The sequence below is a fragment of the Arachis ipaensis genome, chromosome B7 (genome assembly GCF_059453495.1).
Source record: "Arachis ipaensis isolate K30076 ecotype BB chromosome B7, ASM5945349v1, whole genome shotgun sequence".
Lineage (NCBI taxonomy): Eukaryota > Viridiplantae > Streptophyta > Magnoliopsida > Fabales > Fabaceae > Arachis > Arachis ipaensis.
The window spans coordinates 117,734,245-117,742,465 of NC_142442.1; the positions used below are offsets into that span (position 1 = coordinate 117,734,245).

Sequence of the window (8,221 nt, forward strand, 5' to 3'; positions counted from 1 at the left end):
GAACTGAATTGTATGATTAAAATAGTTAGTAAGAAAAGTCAATACGGAAGATAGATATATCTGAAGCCTTAACTGTTTTTTCCATATATTATTCACATCAATTTACTGTTCGCTTTCTGATTCTCTGAATTACTGTTTAATACTATTGAACTCTCAACACTCTTTTCTGTTTGTCTAACTAAGTAAATCACTTAACCATTGTTGCTTAATCCATCAATCCTCGTGGAATCGACCCTCATTCACTTGAGGTACTACTTTGTACGACCCGGTGCACTTCCCGGTTAGTTTGTGGGTTATAAATTCTGCACCAAGTTTTTGGTGCCGTGGGGATTGACTATGATTCACAACTACGAGTTGTCTGATTGCTTAGATTAGGCATTTTAGTTTTAATTTTATTTACTTGTTGCTCCTTACTTTTCGAAAATTTTACTTAGTATTTTTTCTTGATTTTTGAAATTAAGTTTGGTGTTACCTAGTTAATTTTATTTTAACTTTATTGCTTAATTTTCTTTATAAATTTCAAATTTTTAGCTTAAGTTTATTTATAATTTTCAAAAATTCCTAGTGTTAATTGTTTAGTGTTTTATTTTAGTTCTTTACACATGTTACCTCACTAAGAATTCTCTACACTCTGACGTAGGGAATCCCACTTTTCTTATTTTTGGTCTATTTATAAGCAGGAATAAAGACAAGGAACCTTTTACAGATTTTGATCCTGGCCCTGAAAGGACTTTGAGGCGGCGCTTGCAACAAGCTAGACTTTACAAGGCTAGTAAAAATCTGAGTGATACTTTTGAAAAGGAAGTTGCAGAGTCCACCATGGATTAGAATCGTGCTGTCGATGCCAATGTGGCAAATCTGAATGAGAATGAACAACCTAGAATAGTGCTTGGCTCATACACTACCCCCAATCTAGATCTTTATGGGAAAAGTATTGTGGTGCCTTCTATAGCTGCAAACAACTTTGAACTGAAGCCTCAGCTAGTCACTCTTGTGCAACAAAATTGTCAGTATCATAGACTTCCTCAAGAAGACCCAAATCAGTTTATTTCTAATTTCTTGCAGATTTGTGATACTGTGAAGACGAATGGAGTGAATCCTGAGGTTTACAAACTCATGCTCTTCCCATTTGCTGTGAGGGATAGAGCAACGTTGTGGCTAGATTCTCAACCCAAGGAGAGCCTGGACACTTAGGATAAGGTGGTCACTGGATTTCTGACTAAATTTTTCTCACCACAAAAGCTGACTAAGCTAAGGGTGGAGGTTCAGACCTTCAGGCAAAAAGATGGTGAAACCCTCTATGAGGCCTGGGAGAGATTCAAGCTACTGACCAGACAATGCTCTCCGAACATGTTTTCTAAATGGGCTCAGCTGGATATCTTTTATGAGGGCTTATGTAAAATGTCCAAAATGTGTTTAGATAATTCTGCAGGTGGTTCATTGTACATGAAGAAGACACCAGAGGAGATTACTGAGCTTATTGAGTTGGTTGCTAACAACCAATATCTCTACATATCTAATAGGAATCCTGTGAACTCTGAGACCCCTCAAAAGAAGGGCGTTTTTGAAGTAGAAGCTTTTGATGCTCTTCTTACTCATAACAAAATTTTGTCTCAGCAGATGAATTTGATTACTCAATAATTGAGTGGGATGCAGGTTTCAGCTGTCAATACTCAGAACACACCTCAAGAGGCTCCTTATAACATGACTGGTAGCTTTATGCAAGGTGAGAATTATGATTATGCCCAATCTTCTTCTTAACAGGTCAATTACATGGGAAATCCTCCTAGAAACCCCAATAATGATCCATATGCTAAGACCTATAATCAGGGATGGAGAAATCACCCAAATTTGGGGTGGAGAGAGCAACCTCAGAGATCACAGAATTTTAACAATAATTCTCAGAGTGGTTTTCAGCAGAATAATTATAATAACCGCCAGTTTCAGTCTCATCAACAATAACCACCTCAACAGGCAAATTCTCGGCCCCAGAAGAACACTGATTTGGAAGCACTATTGAATAATTTTATGCAGGAAACTAGAGCTTCCCTTAGAAACTTGGAGGTGCAAGTAGGCCAGTTGAGAAAGCAAGTACCTGAGAGGCCTCCAAGTACATTTCCTAGTGATACAATGGTGAATCCAAGAGAAGACTGTAAGGCCATTCAATTGAGAAGTGGTAGAGTAGCTGGTTCTGAGACTAAGGTCAATGAGGAGCTAGTTGAAAAAGAAGCTCCAGAGGAGAAGAAAGAAGAGGTGGAGCACGTCCCTCCTAGGCATGCAGATAACCCATTTCCAGTCTCTCTTGACACTCATCCTACATTGCCAAAGGCTCCTGAGTATAAGCCTAAGATGCCATATCCTCAGAGACTTCAGAAGGCTTCCAAAGACAAGAAATTTTCTAGATTTTTAGAAGTCTTCAAGAAGCTTCAAATCAACATTCCTTTTGCTGAGATTCTTGAGCAAATGCCTCTTTATGCTAAATTCATGAAAGAACTGTTGAATAACAAGAGGAATTGGAAGGAAAAAGAGACAGTGGTGTTAACTAAGGAATGTAGTGCTATCATTCAACATAACCTTCCTGAGAAAATGCAGGATCCAGGAAGCTTTGTAATTCCTTGCACCATTGGAGATGTCACTATTCAGAGGGCTTTGTGTGATCTTGGGACTAGCATCAACCTCATGCCACTTTTAGTGATGAAAAAACTCCAAATTGAGGAGGTAAAACCCACTCGTATTTCTTTTCAACTTGCTGAGTTGCTGATCTTTCTATTAAATTTTCTATGGGGGGTTGTTGAGGATTTACTTGTGAAGGTGGGGCCATTTATTTTTTCTTCTAATTTTTCATATTGGATATGGAAGAGGATCAAAAGTCCTCTATTATTCTTGGAAGTCCCTTTTAGCTACAAGGAAGGATCACTTCCCCCTGCCTTTCATTGATCAGAAGTTTGAGAGGTTAGCTGGTTATGCTTTTTATTGTTTTCAAGATGGATATTCTGGATATAACCAAGTTACAGTGGACACTTAAGATCAAGAAAAGATGGCATTCACATGTCCTTTTGGAGTATTTGCTTACAGAAGAATGCAATTTGGACTCTGTAATGCCCCAGCAACTTTTCTAAGGTGTATGCTTTTAATTTTTTTTGATATGGTTGAAAAGTTTATTGAGGTATTTATGGATGACTTTTCTATTTTTGGTAATTCTTTTGAATCCTGCCTTAAGCATTTATCTTTGGTCTTGAAACGGTGCCAAGAATCATACCTTGTTTTAAATTGGAAAAAATGTCACTTTATGGTCACAGAAGGTATTGTTCTTGGACACCGGATTTCAAGCAAGGGGATTGAGGTTGATAGAGCCAAGGTGGAGGTAATTGAAAAATTATCACCACCGACTAATGTTAAGGTAGTCAGGAGTTTCTTGGGTCATGTAGGATTTTATAGAAGATTTATAAAGGATTTTTCTAAAATTGCTAAGCCATTGAGCAACCTACTAGTTGCTGATGTTCCTTTTGTATTTGATACTGAATGTCTGCATGCTTTTGAAACTCTAAAAGTAAACCTTACCTCTGCTCCCATCATAGCTCCCCCTGACTAGGATTTGCCATTTGAATTGATGTGTGATGCTAGTGATTATGCTATAGGAGTTGTTTTAGGACAGAGGCACGGCAAGCTTATGCATGTCATTTACTATGCTAGTCGTGTGTTAAATGATGCTCAAAAGAATTACACAACTACAGAAAAAGAATTATTAGCTATTGTGTATGCTATTGATAAGTTTAGGTCCTATTTAATTAGTTCTAAGGTTATTGTTTATACTGATCATGCTACTTTGAAGTACCTTCTAACCAAACAGGATTCTAAACCAAGATTAATCAGATGGGTGCTACTCCTTCAAGAATTTGATATTGAGATCAAAGACAGGAAAGGGTCAGAAAATCAAGTAGCTGACCACCTTTCCAAGGTTGAACCTGAAGAAGGTGTGCAACCACCCACAGCTGTGACTGAGACATTTTTGGATGAGCAACTTTTTGTCATTCAGCAGGCTCCATGGTTTGCGGACATTGTGAACTACAAAGCCATGAATTTCATTCCAAAAAGAGTACAGTAAACAACAAGTGAAGAAGCTACTGACTGATGCAAAGTACTACTTTTGGGAGGAACCATACCTTTTTAGAAGATGCTCGGATGGTATAATCCAGAGATGTGTTTCAGATGAGGAAACACAACAGATTCTTTGGCACTGTCATGGCTCTGATTATGGAGGCCACTTTGTGGTGAAAGAACAGCTACAAAGGTCCTTCAGAGCAGTTTTTACTGGCCGACCCTCTTCCGAAATTAAAGAGCATTTGTGAAGAACTGTGACAGATGTGAAAGAGCTAAGAATCTTCTTACCAACCATGAAATGCCACAGCAGGGGATTCTTGAGATTGAGTTGTTTGATGTGTGGGGTAATGACTTCATGGGACCTTTTCCACCCCCATATTCCAACAACTATATCTTGATGGCAGTTGATTATATGTCCAAGTGGGTGGAAGCTGTGGCTCTACCCACCAATAATGCCAAAGTGGTGATGAGATTTCTTCAGAGATATATTTTTAGCCAGTTTGGTGTCCCAAGGACACTCATTAGTGATGGCGGAAGTCACTTCTATAACAGACAGCTGGACTCACATCTGCAGAGGTATGGAGTCCATCATAAAGTGGCAACCCCTTATCACCCTCAGACAAGTGGACAGGTTGAGGTTTCTAGCAGAGAACTCAAGAGGATTCTGGAGAAGACCGTCAGTATCTCAAGGAAGGACTGGTCTAGGAAGCTTGATAATGCTCTCTGGGCATACTGGACAGCATACAAGACTCCTATTGGCATGTCCCCTTATCAGTTGGTCTATGGTAAAGCTTGTCACTTGCCAGTTGTGCTGGAGCATAGAGCTTACTGGGCAATCAAGTTTCTAAACTTTGATGCTCAAGCTGCAAGAATAAGGAGAATGCTTCAGTTGAATGACCTTGATTAATTCAGATATTTGGCCTATGAGAATGCCAAGCTATATAAGGAGAGAACTAAGATATGGCATGACAAGAAGATTGCCATCAGAGTCTTTGAGTCAGGTCGGAGGGTGCTTCTGTTCAATTCAAGGCTCAAACTCTTTCCCGGGAAGCTGAAATCCCGATGGTCAGGACCGTTTGTGGTTACCATAGCATCACTGTATGGTCATGTGGAAATTCAAGAGGAGAATTCTAACAGAAAGTTTACAGTTAATGGCCAGAAGTTGAAGCACTATCTTGGAGGCGAGATTGATCGCCAAAGGTCCGCTCATCTGCTGAACTAGCAGAACTAACTGTCAAACTGGTGACGTTAAAGAAGTGCTTGTCGGGAGGTAACCCGATGTTTTCGTATCCTAGTTTGATTTCTATTGCTTTGATTTTGTTATTTGTTTGGTTTTATTTGAGTTGCTACTATTTTTCCTCTATTTTACGTGTGTGTGGATCATGCAGAGTAATTAGAACAGAAACAGGTACCTGAAGATAGATTTTCGGACACCCTGGAATAGCTTGGTTTGGATTGGGTGGCGCCTAACTTCAAAACCTCAAGTTAGACGCCACACATATGCTCAATTTGGTTTATATTCGCTGGAGGGGTGGCGCCTAACTTCACCGCTTGAAGTTAGGCGCCAGTGATGCGTACAACTTGGGATTTCTCTCTGGAGGGGTGGCGCCTAAATTGAAGTTTCTCAAGTTAGGCACCACATGAAGCATGAAACTTGGAATCACTCATTGCCACCCCCGTGCCCAACTCCACAAACCTCAAGTAAAGCACCGGGTGTGAAGAAAGCAAGGGAAGTTAGGCGCCATATGCACTCAAGTTAGGCACCAGGTGGATATGCCAAGGGAAGTTAGGCACTATTCTGCTAAAGTTAGGTCCCATGAAGGGTTCGAGAACATCAAGTTAGGCACCATATGCATTCAAGTTAGGCGCCAGGCCATACATATACACCCAAGTTAGGTGCCTTTTAATCCAAGTTAGGCACCAGCTTCGAATTGCTCACCAAATCCAAACCATACCACCTTATTTGGTTAAGCAAATCCACTTTGATTTGGTTCCCACTCTCATCAAAACCTCTCCAATCAATTCCCGGATCACCTCCCTTTTTTCAAAGACCCTTTTCCCAAGCCAATCCGTGACACCCTCTTCCCTCCCCAATGCTTGCCCGTGATACCATCCCATCCCCAACCAACCCGTGAACTAAGTCCATTCCCAACACCCCATGACCAAACATTGCCCTAATGAGACCTACCCAATCCCTCTATATAAGCCCCTTCATCCCACACACCTCAACACACTTCACCCTCTCTTCGAAGAACAACCAACCTCTACCCCCTTTCCCCTTTCTAGCCACACAACAAATCCCAAAAACACAATCTCCAAAACCCCTTCCCTTCTCAACCAGCAACAACCTTATCCCTCCTTTTACCCCCCATTCCCTTTGCAACCACCACAACAACCCCAACCCCTTTCCTATATTCACCCGTACCCCCTTCTCCTCTTCTTCTATTATTCCTTTTCTGTCTTTATTCTATTTCAAATTAAAAAAAAAACGAACAGAAAAAAAATTTAGCATTAATTTTTATTTTCTTCTTTTTCACTTTCTTCTTTCACTCTCCTCTGTCTTTCCCTTTGTATTCTTCTAATTTTCTTGGGGACGAGCAAAAGTTTTAAGTTTGGTGTTGTCGCTTTGCTTGTTTGTTTTCTCTGTCTTCTGTAATGGCACCCAAAACTAGTGCACCCTCAAAGAAAAGGAAAGGCAAAGAGCCAGCCACCAGTTCTTATGATGCATATAGGTTTAGATCCAAGCTCCATGAAGAACACTTTTATGATTATACTTACAAGAAGGCTGTGACTCCAGAGGTGAGATTTGCACTGAAACCGAATGAATATCTGGAAATTCAATTTCAAATTGATAGAAGAGGATGGCAATTTTTGTGCAACCCGAACACTGAGGTTGAGCAACTGATGGTCCAAGAATTTTATGGAAACCTCTGGGTTACTTACAAAGATGTTAAGGGGGTCAATGAAAAGAATTATCAGAGTTATGTGAAAAGCAAGGTCATTGACTTCAGCCCAAGAAGCGTCCGACAGGCCCTCCATCTGCCAGGTCCAGATCATATATCTGCCTGTTACAATGAGAGGATACATAAAGACCAGGAACTAGATTTAGTTATTGAAGAGATATGCATCCCGGGTTCTCAGTGGAGGATAGGTGCAGAGGGGACGCCAAACCAACTAAAGAGCACTGATCTTCGTCCTTTAGCTAGAGGATGGTTAGACTTCATCCGAAGGTCTATCATGCCAACTAGCAACTGGTCCGAATGCACTGTGGACCGGGCTGTCATGATTTACTGTATCATGAAGGGAGAAGTAGTTGAGGTGGAGGACATCATTCCAAAATAGATATATAGCATTGCCTCCCATCCTCTTAAAAAGGCTAGGCTTGGTTTTTCACATCTGATTTACCGCTTGTGTGAAGCAGCAGAGGTAAAGGTGGAGAATGACTTTCCCATTCCTGTTGAGAGACCAATTACCGAGAAGACCATGGAGGCTCATAGGGAACAGCACAGTGCCCTCAGGGAAGAGCAAGTTGAGGAGGAAGCTCAACAGGACTAGCCACCATTGCCTCAGGGACACTACTTCCCACCTCAGGAATACTGACAGCAGCTCACTTCCTCCATTAAGCAGATGAGGATCACGAAGGATAGCCGCTGGCAGCAGTACACTGCGTCTATTGAGAAGATGAGGGCGACATAAAACAACCGTTGGGAGTATCTCTCCACCACCCTCGATCAGATGAGAGCTGCTCAGGACTCTCAGCGCCAGGAGGTTTCCCAGCTGAGACAGGATAATAGCCGCCTGAGAGGACCATATGGATCACACCAGAGGAGAGAGATCCCCACCAGGAAGACTGAGGCGGCTTAGTTTCTTTCACTTCCTATATTATTTTGCCATTACTATGTTATGTTCACGATTTCTACTGTTTTGTCTTAGTTTCTGCATGATACTTTGTTATTTCAATTCCTAAGTTCTAGTTTGACTTGTTATTTTAATTCTGTTATTTACTTTTAATTTTGAAAAGTGTCTCATGTATCACTCACTGAGCTTAAATTCAAAAGAAAAAGAAAAATATGTATTGCATGAGAAATAGAGTTATATCAAAGAGTAGTCTTGTTTGCTT

General features: G+C 40.8%; 1 non-coding gene and 1 pseudogene across 1 annotated transcript; one reads left to right on the forward strand and one right to left on the reverse strand.

Annotated features, from left to right (window-relative positions):
* Nucleotides 1-1,248: 1,248 nt before the first annotated feature.
* LOC148553858 (small nucleolar RNA R71) lies at nucleotides 1,249-1,356 on the reverse strand. The gene has a single exon (XR_015893572.1). It is a non-coding gene; the product is annotated as a small nucleolar RNA R71 (small nucleolar RNA).
* Nucleotides 1,357-6,756: 5,400 nt separating this feature from the next.
* On the forward strand, nucleotides 6,757-7,965 carry LOC148553859 (uncharacterized; annotated as a pseudogene).
* The last annotated feature ends 256 nt before the right edge of the window (nucleotides 7,966-8,221 follow it).